The sequence below is a fragment of the Ovis canadensis genome, chromosome 9, assembly GCF_042477335.2.
Source record: "Ovis canadensis isolate MfBH-ARS-UI-01 breed Bighorn chromosome 9, ARS-UI_OviCan_v2, whole genome shotgun sequence".
NCBI classification, from domain to species: Eukaryota; Metazoa; Chordata; class Mammalia; order Artiodactyla; family Bovidae; genus Ovis; species Ovis canadensis.
Window position 1 is genome coordinate 44,369,681 of NC_091253.1, and position 10,755 is coordinate 44,380,435.

At 43.9% G+C, this 10,755-nt stretch overlaps 1 pseudogene; it reads right to left on the reverse strand.

The window, feature by feature from the left end:
• Nucleotides 1–2,749: 2,749 nt before the first annotated feature.
• Nucleotides 2,750–4,120, reverse strand: LOC138445849 (S-phase kinase-associated protein 2 pseudogene; annotated as a pseudogene).
• Between the last annotated feature and the right edge of the window lie 6,635 nt (nt 4,121–10,755).

A 10,755-nucleotide genomic window follows, 5' to 3' on the forward strand; every position in this document is an offset into this window, starting at 1 on the left:
AGTCTGTCACTGTTTCCATCGTTTCCCCATCTATTTGCCATGAAGTGACGGGATCAGATGCCATGATCTTAGTTTTTTGAATTGCAATAGGTAATAGGTAAAAAGGAAGAACATGGTGACTAGTCATAAGGAAGGACATTCCTAGCGGTCAGACACATTCCAGCTGGTTCATTGCTGGACACGTGGGCAGGGACTGAATGACTATCTGTGGAGATGTGTCTGAGGAAACTTCCCATGAGGAGAAAAGCTGGCTGGGACGGCCTCTAAGATCTCTTTCAATTCCATGGTGCTCAGGACTTGGTTTCCACGAGAAAGATGAGCATCTATCCTTGTGTCCATTGTTACTGTAAGGCTGGATTCTGGTGTGACCTTGTTCATCTCCCCCTTTGCAGCCCTTTACTGTCAGAACTAACGGCTAGAAACATGACTCCGTTAATGTACTAAGGATAGAAAGCTTTATCCTGTGTACCCAACACGTCTTTCTGGTTTAATCTTCCATTGCACATGGCAACCCACTCCAGTATTCTTGCCTGGAGAATCCCATGGACAGAGGAGCCTGGCAGGCTACAGTCCATGGGGTCGCAAAGAGTCGGACACAACTGAGCAACTTCACTTCTACATTTCCACAACAGTCACCTTGTCTTTTCCTTCCATCCTGCTCACCTGGCTCCACCCTCTCCTGTGAGAGGGCGGGGTCAGACGCCAGTCTCTGGCCCTGACAGATCAGGAGGAGGATTGTATGGCAAACAAAATGTGTTCCTTGGTAAACGTGGCTGGCGATGACAAGAAACACATGAATCTTCCAACCTGAGAGAGCAGGGACAAGATCAACTTTGTAGGCAAAGAGTGGGGGATGAGGAGCCTGGGGCCATCACCCAGCATGGCTGGCTCCCCAGCTAGGGAATGTCCAATCTCTGCTGCTCTTCCCATGGGTCCTCACCAGCTCTTTCCCTCAAGAAGTATGCTTTCCCCTTCGTACGTTCATGTACAAATCAAAGTGATGCCACTTCTGGGACTCTTTGTTAACCCCAACAATGTAAAGACTCATATATAACTAAATGCTCCTTCATGTGAAGCTGAGTTTTAGTCAATTTCCAGATACACATGCTTAAAAATAGAAACATGTGAGTACTAGGCAGGGTGTGAAGCCTTCAGAATGTCAGAGTGCCCCCACCCCACCTGTCTTCTCTCTCCGTCTGAGCAGCCGGCTGCCTTCATCACAGCATCCATCTTTGCACGGCCTACCTCGTCTCCTCCCCACCACAGTGTAAGCTCTGAAAAATCAGAGGTGCCCTCTTGTGCTGAGCACCCAGTTGCTGTTATTTAGTTTCTCAGTCATGTCTGACTCTTGGCGACCCCACGGACTGTAGCCCGCCAGGCTCCTCTGTCCATGGGATTTCCCAGATAAGAGTACTGGAGTGGGTTGCCATTTCCTCCTCCAGAGAATCTTCCCCACCCAGGGATCAAACCCATGTCTCCTACATTGGCAGGTGGATTCTTTATCCCTGAGCCACCAAGGAATCCCTGAACACTTAGCAGGTCACACCAAACATCTGCCAAATAAGTGCAATTTTCTGGCAGACGCCATCTTCCCAGCAGGCAGGTCACACGTGCTATCTCCTTGCTCTGCACCCACAGTGGCTGGTAAGATCTGGTACCTCTTATGAGCTCACTGACTGTGCTGGGATCCTGAATTACTATTGTTAATGATTGTTGTTGCTGCTGTTGTTTGCTTTAGAAAAGCAGAATTGACCTGCTGCTGCTGCTGCTGCTAAGTCGCTTCAGTTGTGTCTGACTCTGTGCAACCCCATAGACGGCAGCCCACCAGGCTCCCCCATCCCTGGGATTCTCCAGGCAAGAGTACTGGAGTAGGGTGCCATTGCCCTAAGCTCATATCAGGAAAGTTTTAGATTGTTGGAAACTGTGAGTAGAGTAGTATTAATCTCAGTTGTGTCCAGCTTTTTGCAGCCCCACGGACTGTAGCCCACCAGGCTCCTCTGTCCATGGGATTCTCTAGGCAAAAATACTGTAGTGGGTTGCCATTTCCTCCTCCAGGGGACCTTCCCAACTATACATAAAGGAGACTTCATTAATGTGCATTAGAGGATACCCACGTTAACCTGTTATAGAAAACTGTCTTTTGAGTCTTTTAATTCTATACCAATTCTATACCTCTGGTTGCCAGATTGTTTGTTTCTTTATTTAGGTTTTAAGGTGAATGACCTGGGGCTATTTGTTTCCATCAACCTGACTATGAATCTGAAGGCACCGTTGAAATGTCTATTATTCTTGCCATCCTCAGAAGAGATTGCTGCAAATCTACTCTATGATTCTCATTCTTTTCAGCTTACAATACAAATAACTTATTATTTTTTGCAACCTATGTCTTATAATAAAGCAGTGCTGAAAAATTAAATAGAAGAAAGTTCAGTTGCCATATAGGCTACGAAAATGATTTGCTGGTAGTGATTTTTAAGCTTGATTCTAAATAGATTTATGAAGAATGACAACTTGGAAGACATGGTTCAAATTTTGCTATATAAGGTACCTTGAAATTATAGGCTCACTCGCCCTAAAATTTCAAAAAGGATAGAGCTTAGACTCTTTAAGGTATAGCAGTGATAAAAGCCTTCACAGTCATTTCTAAAAAGCAACACTTCATAATTTTCTCTCTCCAATGGTTCTCTAATATACTTGTAGAAGGAAGGCAATGGAAAACCAAGAATAAAGATAGCTGAGCTCTCCACAATTAGGCTTCCTGCATACTTTCCCTGTTCAAAGAAAATAGGAGACACCATCTTGCAACAGAGGCTTCATATATAACTGGGCTTTGCCAGTGACAGCATTTGATGCCCCGTATCTCTTGGTTCTTCTTGTTACCAATGGTCGGCCTGGCGATGGTGATGAAATGGGAGCAATTAATCTGTAGATGAGGGAGGGCTTCCTTTAACAGGTAAAGGGTACCATCTGGCATGATTCCAAAGACTTGGAAGGTTTCTAATGTGGGAATTTCTCCAAGTTCAAGTAAAGTTTCAGGTATTATGTCATAGCACCAAATGAATGATAGGTGTTGGAGGTACTTGAGTTGGTAAAATCCTGGAAAGCAGTCATTGTTCAGCATGACACTGTCACTTAAGTCTAGGTGGAAAAGATTGGGACATCTTCCAACTAAGGTAGAGACATCTGATCTCTGCAGATTCCTGCAGTACCTGCTGAGATTCAGCTGGGTGATGGTCTCCGACACGTGTGCAACAGCCACCTGTACGTGTTTTTCAGTGAAGTCATAGCACCAAGAGAGGTTCAGCTCATCCAATCTGGAACAGCTGCTCAGCAAAGTCTTCAGGGAAGATTCAGAGAATCCAGAATACCCAGAAAGGTTTAGTCGCAGTAAATTTGTGTTCTGAACAAGGTTATTGACAACAGGATCCGAAAGCTGGAGGCCTTCCAAGGCTGAGATTCTGCAACTTGGAGCAGTGAGACAGAAGGCCGTGCAGGGTAGACACATCGACAGGTCCGGGTGCTGTAGACAAAAAGGGCTGAAATGTTCAACTAATGGTTGGTCCATAAATGATTGTGGAAGGCATAAACGACAGTGGAAGGCAACCACCCCTTGGGACAAAAGCCGACCAACCACATCTGGGTAGAGGTTTCTGCCCATGAGGTCTACGGTTTGCCAGAGAAATTCATCAAACACTAGCTTATACCATCTCTTACAAACACTGGAGACTTTCATGAGTTCAAGGAGGCACAGACAGGAAAAGATTCCTAATAGCAGCTCATCTGGAAGGAAGTCCCAAGAAACACCTGGAAAGTTCTCTCGGTTTAGCTTAGGTCTGCAGACAATCACAAAGTCCTTGTCATTCACTTTACTTTTCAGCCGTTTTCGTGGGGGACTTTGTGGGTGGCTCAGGTTTGAACACAGTTCCTGGGAGATGTTCTCACTGTCCACCTCCTCCTTCTCCAGGGCTGAGACCCCCATACCTGAAAGCATTTCAGAAGTCTTGCTAGAACCCCATCCCCATGTGAAATTGGTAGTAAGGTTGCTACTCTGGTCAGGTATCTCCTGGAGGTGTTTCCTGCGAATGGCATCTGCAGGTTTAGGAGTTTTAAATGCGTGCATTAATTGCAGAGGTGCCCGCCTCCCGGATTCCCGCTTTGGTACGCAGTGAAATTGTGAAGTTGAAAACTGCTGCTGCTGTTAAGTCGCTTCAGTAGTGTCCAACTCTGTGCGACCCCATAGACGGCAGCCCACCAGGCTCCGCTGTCCCTGGGATTCTCCAGGCAAGAACGCTGGAGTGGGTTGCCATTTCCTTCTCCAATGCATGAAAGTGAAAACTGAAAGTGAAGTCGCTCAGTCGTGTCTGACTCTTAGCGATTCCAAGGACCACAGCCCACTGGGCTCCTCCATCCATGGAATTTTCCAGGCAAGAGTACTGGAGTGGGGTGCCATTGCCTTGTCTAAGTTGAAAACTAAAGTGATCTTAAGTGCTTCTCTTCTACTTTATCATTATAACAACACAGCGATGAAGACTTTACCTTAACTTACTCCCAGATGGATTTAGCCACATTTAAGAGCCACAGTGGCTCCCTTTTGTTCAAAACAGATCCACATATTTTCATGTCTGGGTTTACTAACAGCCCTTGTTATATACAGCATCTCCTATCTCACCTTTCATTTTCATTAATAGGTATACTCCCCACTCTTTCACACAATATTCATACAGAATATGTACAGAAACTTGACTATTATTTGCTGAAAATCACTAAAATAGATGTTATTAATGTCTCTCAGGAAATTTTACTTGCAAAATTTAGAAATCACTCATGCCACTTCCAGCCCTTCATGCATTAATGTGGGGGGAAAAAAACATTTATTTTTGCACTGGGCTGAAGAACCACGTGTTTATATGCTTTCATAAAGTAGTGTCACCTCACTTACAGGCAGAAATGCACCGAGGTAAGATGCCTGAGTTCGGGAGCCAGACGGTTCCACATCAGATGATGAGAGCACTGAGGCAGAGAGAGTGGTGACCCTGTGAGCATGTGTGTGTCTCAATGGAAGAAACGTCTGATTAAATACATTCCTTGCACCTGAAATATCTGCTCGGAGACGTGACGGCCACAGAAGACACCCATCTAATGCCTTAAGCAGCCTCAGGTGTGTGTCTATCTCACAGACCCTTCTCACTTCGCACCCTAACATGCTATTAACATAAAATGAATAAACTCCAGCAGGGCGTCCTGTGGGGACCCTTCTCGTCTGCATACCCTTGCGGCCATCTCTGGGAATATGAGGAAGGCATTTAACTCCAGTGTGTGTCTACTAAGTTTAACTGTTTTTACTTTTATTCAGATTGACAACTCAGTGTTTTTAAATGATGGGGCTCATTGACAAAACCTCATTCCACAGGCAGATCAGCACAAAGCCTTGGTTTTGTACTTCTGAGACACTAAGGCTTAGAAATTAAGTTGTCAATCAACTCTGTCTCTTCCCTTCAAATAAAGGAGGAAAGTCTCTGATATGGGATCTGTGTATAATGAAGCTATTCTGGCCCCTTTTCTAGGAAAAACAGGTACACAGAACTCATCAAATTAAATATCATCCTACCACAGCCCGGACGATGTCTATGGAAGGTAGAGGATCAGAAGAAATCCATGAGTTGCCTCTTGAGCTTGACTTCTGTGTGTGTGCAGATTTATGCATCCATACAGACCCCAGGAAAGGTGGTTTTGCTACATGTGCGAAGTAGCAGAAGCCTCAATCCTTGCAACATTATAGATGAAGATTTTCAGTTCTTCATCTCAGTGTAAGGGCAGAGTCAGAAGGCAGGCTTAACTTGGTTCTGCAGGCTCTTGGGTAACATAGAGGCTTGGACCAGAGCATGGACCAGAGGTGGCCATGTAGATCACCTCAAGGCAAAAACGTCAAGCAAGGGCAACATGGTACACACACAGGACGTACACCACTGTGGACAGTAACTTACAGAGCATGTACAGCGTCGTACCTGCTCAGTGGTAACACTGCTTCCTTTACTCCATGTTCAAAGACAAAGACTGGAGCTTTTGGCCCCAATTTCCAAACATTGGGTCAGCTGCCATGGCTATATTTGTCACAGCACTTTGGTTCTCATTTCCTGAGAATATGATTTTTGATGAATTATTTACATGGAAAAGTAATTTTTTCCTTTTTCTTGTGACATGACTTTATTTTATTTTGTCTATGAAATTTGATTAAACTAATTAGAGACTCAGTTTCCTTACTAAGTGGCAATAACATCTTCCTCATTATTAACAAGTAAGAGATTGTTTTTAAACTATAATGCACCCCACAAATGTTAGCAATCTTTTGAGTGGAACTCCAAAATCATATCAATCATCTCCTGTCCTGGAGTGGAATCTGAAGCTTTGTCTCAAAGTGGAAAGGGACTGTCTCCTTTAAGATCGGATTTAAGCAGCATTGCAAGCTGACCTGGGTTTGGCCAGTGATCCAGAGCCCGGTGTCTCTGCACGTTTGCCCATGGCCGCCTCCTCACTGCACACAGGTGTGTGTGATTGACCATCCACATGAACTTGCCTGCGACATCACCAGGGGCTCCAGCCCTGCTACAGCTTCCCTGGCCTTTAGAGAAGGACCTTTCCACATGGTAAAAGTGTGATAACTTTAAACAAATTTGCTATAAATGAAGAAGGAAGCATCACTGCCCCAATGAAGCCAATCTGAGATCCTTCATTTGCTTCTGACCCTGAACCAGAAAGGAACTGAAAAATGGACCGGTTGGACTCCCTGAAACAAATGGTGCTTGAGTGGTTTCATGCATACTAACTGCCTTTGATGTAAATGGGGCCATCCGTCAGCAGCCACTGGCACAGCAGTGACCTCCCCCACTGCTGCCAGCCCCTCACGAGGGGACCGAAGCCCATCCAGGTGCCAGGAGGCAGACAGACTCCCTCCACCCAGGGACACTCTCTTCAGAGAGGATTCCGATGGGGACTCGAGGAGGCTGGTAGGCAGGAGTCTGGCAGGGAACTCTCTGAACATATTATTAGGGAATTTGAAGTCTTAGCTATTGTGGGCCCACTCCCTGCTCCTACAAAGAAAAAAAACTAAATATAGAACTGCCACATGATCCAGTAATCCCACTCCTACACATTTATCTGGAGAAAATCATAATCTGAAAAGAAGCATGCGCCCCTATATTCATAGCAGTACTATTTACAATAGCCAGGACATGGAAGCAACCTCAGCATCCATCAACAGAGGAATGGATAAAGAAGATGTACCACACACACACACACACACACACACACACACACACACACACACACACACAGAGGAATACTACTCAGCCATAAAAAAGAACAAAGTAATACCATCTGCAGCACCATGTATGGACCTACAGATTATCACACTAAATGAAGTAAGTCAGACAGAGGAAGACAAACACCATATGATATCACTTATATGTGGAAGCCAATTAAGACATGAGAGAAATGAATTTATTTACAAAACAGAAACAGACTCACAGATCTCAAAATCAAATTTATGGTTACCAAAGGGGAAATGTGGAGGGAAGTGATAAATTAGGAGACTGGGATTAACTTGTACACATTACTATATAAAAGATAGATAATCAACAAAGATTTACTGTAGAGCACAGGGAACTCTACTCAGTACTCTGTAATAACCTAAATAGGAAAAGAATCTGAAGAAGTATGGATACATGCATGTGTATAATTGATTCACTTTGCTGTATAGCTGAAATTAACACAGCATAATACAAAAACATTTTTAAAAAAAAGAGTAAATTAGGTCCCGTCTTCGTCAAACCCAAGGACAGGTGATACCTCCCAACACCATCCTCAGAGGTAAAACTAGGGGAAGGCATCCCTGGCCTCCATCCCATGCACTTGGTTGGTGCCCAACTTAACATCTATGTCAGGACTCAGCCCTCCCATCCCTGTATCCGGCATGTGGTTCTCAACAGGGCAGGGCCCCCACGTGTGGACTCCATCCTGGACTCAAAGCTCCTGTGCAGAAGGAAGGGAAAGGCCCCCTCCCACAGATTAACAAGTTGCTGCATGCTGTTGCCCTTTGTTCCTTTTAAAACAAATATATGCTTATAGACTTGCGATCTGCGTGATGAACTTAGCATGCAAATAAAAGGAGATGGATCAGAGTCATTTTCAGACAAGATGCACCTCGAAGGAGCCCGCAAATGGCCATTCATTTCCTCACCTCTAGGCTGACAGAACACTGACATTCAAGTCAAAGGCATGTCCTAATCGTCACGCATGTGACCACTTTTTTCTTTTTTTCACATTTGTATGCTAATCACGAGAAGCAAAAATAGACTTAGATTGGAAATCAAAGATGGGCTGTACACAGGTAATAGAGTGCTGGAGCACTTTATTTAAAGATAGAAGGCTCTCGGACCAGGCTTTATTATTGAACTAAGACTATCTATCCTTTTTGACACTTTTTAAATTAAGTTCTTCCTCTAATTTATGTTTTTGTCAGCTTTCTTCCCTTACCTGGTTTTAAACTGGCTTCTTTCCCTCTCTCTCTCAAAGTAATAAACTACTCCAGAGCAGAGGGAAAAAAAATTTTAATGACCCTAGAAATTCAGATTAACAAAATGGATCATTTGTACACAGCCACAGAATTATGAATCCTTCTGAAATATTGGTGAGGAAATTCTGCCTGATGCAAAATTTCATTTTCTTGCTCTCTGACATCTGACTCCCCACCCCTTTTCAAACAGAATGGTTATGGAACCTTTTTATTAAGGTCAAATCCTAAAAAGTAGAGGGGTTTGGGGGATCATTTTGCAGCACAAGGAAAAAGGCTTTTTTATTTTTCTTTTGAATGAAAGGAGACAAGCTCCAACAGCATATTAACACAGCCAACAGAAAATAGCTTGAAGAAGCTGGACTTGCACCCCTATCCATCCTGCCTCCTCCCTGGATGTCAACCTGACCCCCTATCATTGTGATGCCTGCCTTCCTCCGAGGATGTCCTGCATGCAACTGAATTCACAGAGCTCAGGGAGCTGGAGATAAACAGAACAGGGAGCAGCTGCACAACCATGCATGTGGCAGTCAGATCATCTACTTTGATGCCTTGTTGGAACAAACTGGGGACAACATAATCAATCTCCCCGACTTAACACAACCCCTACCTGGAAAATGCAAGCCAGACCTAACACGCAAATCCTTCTGCTGTTTGGCACCATTTTTGTTGTAACATTGTCTGTACAGACAGAAATATATATATATATATATATATATATATATATATATATATACACACACACACACACACACACACACACACTACAATGCTACGACTAACTAGAATTTTTAATTGCTTAGATTTGATAAAGAATCCTTAATCTAAACTTAGTTTCAAAATAGCAATGACTGGTTTGTAGCATATTCACCCCCCTCCCACAACTAGGTGATTTTTCAATAGAATCTCCACAAACAGCTTGTTTCTGCTTTTCCCACATGATGCAGGTTGTTTCTTCTGCAGAGACCAAATCCATGCCTCCTCACAGCCTACCTAGATTCTACCACCCATCCGGCAGGTGGGGACCACAGGCCTCTGCGGGAACTTCAAATACCACCCATCTCTCACCACCTAACACTCCAGTCATTGGGGACTGAGTAGCATAGTAACACCAAATGTGTGGCAGGGCCTGCCAGCTCCCAGCTGGCCTGTGTTCCAACCCTGCCAGGCTGTGCGACCTCTTCTGGCCTCAGCTTCCCACCTAGGAGTGCCTGCCTAACCAAGATGTCCTGTGCATTAGAACAAAGCCTGGCATGTAGCAGGAGCTGTTACAGTGTTACTCTGTATAGGTGCTACATAAACTAAACTCAACCCACGTGATCCATTTGAAAAGAATTAAATCACACTTTTATTGAATGACCACTAGAAATCACAGTGCAGGTGTCACAGGTAAATATCCCTTGTCTTGGGACTTCTTTGGTGGTCCAATGGCTAAGACTCCATACTCCCAGTGCAGAGGGCCCAGGTTCAATTCCTGGTCAGGGGACTAGATCCCACATGCTGCAACTAAGACCCAGTACAGCCAAAAAAAAAAAAAAAGTTATTAAAAAATATATCCCTTGTCTTAACACATTGCTGTTTAGTACAAGATCTAAGACAAGTGTGCAAATAAGTAATCAATAAAATAGAATGAATATTAAACTTTTTTCTAGAATGAATTCCAAAAGAAAATAGCAGTATTAAATGAAGTTCAAAGAAAGATGAAGCTGCAAGTCATTGAGGAAAGCTAAAAGCTAACATAGAATGGCATTTAATATGATTTTTTGAGAATTACTAAAATTTTAATAATGAGATAATAATGCATGAGTCAGAGAGATCACTAGAACAGAACTGATAGCCACGATGAGACCTTAAATTCCTATAAGAATTTGTGTACAATGAGGAGTGTCCCCTCCACTCTGTGCATGCCCCCCACACCTGCATGAACACAGTGCTGCCAGTGCATATATGGCACCCAGGCTGCAGGCTTGCGGGTGTGGAGTTGGCCAGCCTGGGTGCAAACCAGGGTCACCAGTTCTCAGCTCCATCATCATAATACTTAAGGCTCCTCAGCCCCCTCTGCATCTCTAAACTAGGACACTGATAACAGTACTCTCTTCCTATAGTTGCAAGGATTAAATTAAGCTGTTAGCACTTGTTCAAAAAGCACATGATAAATGGCCCAATTATGTTTTCGTTTACTACAA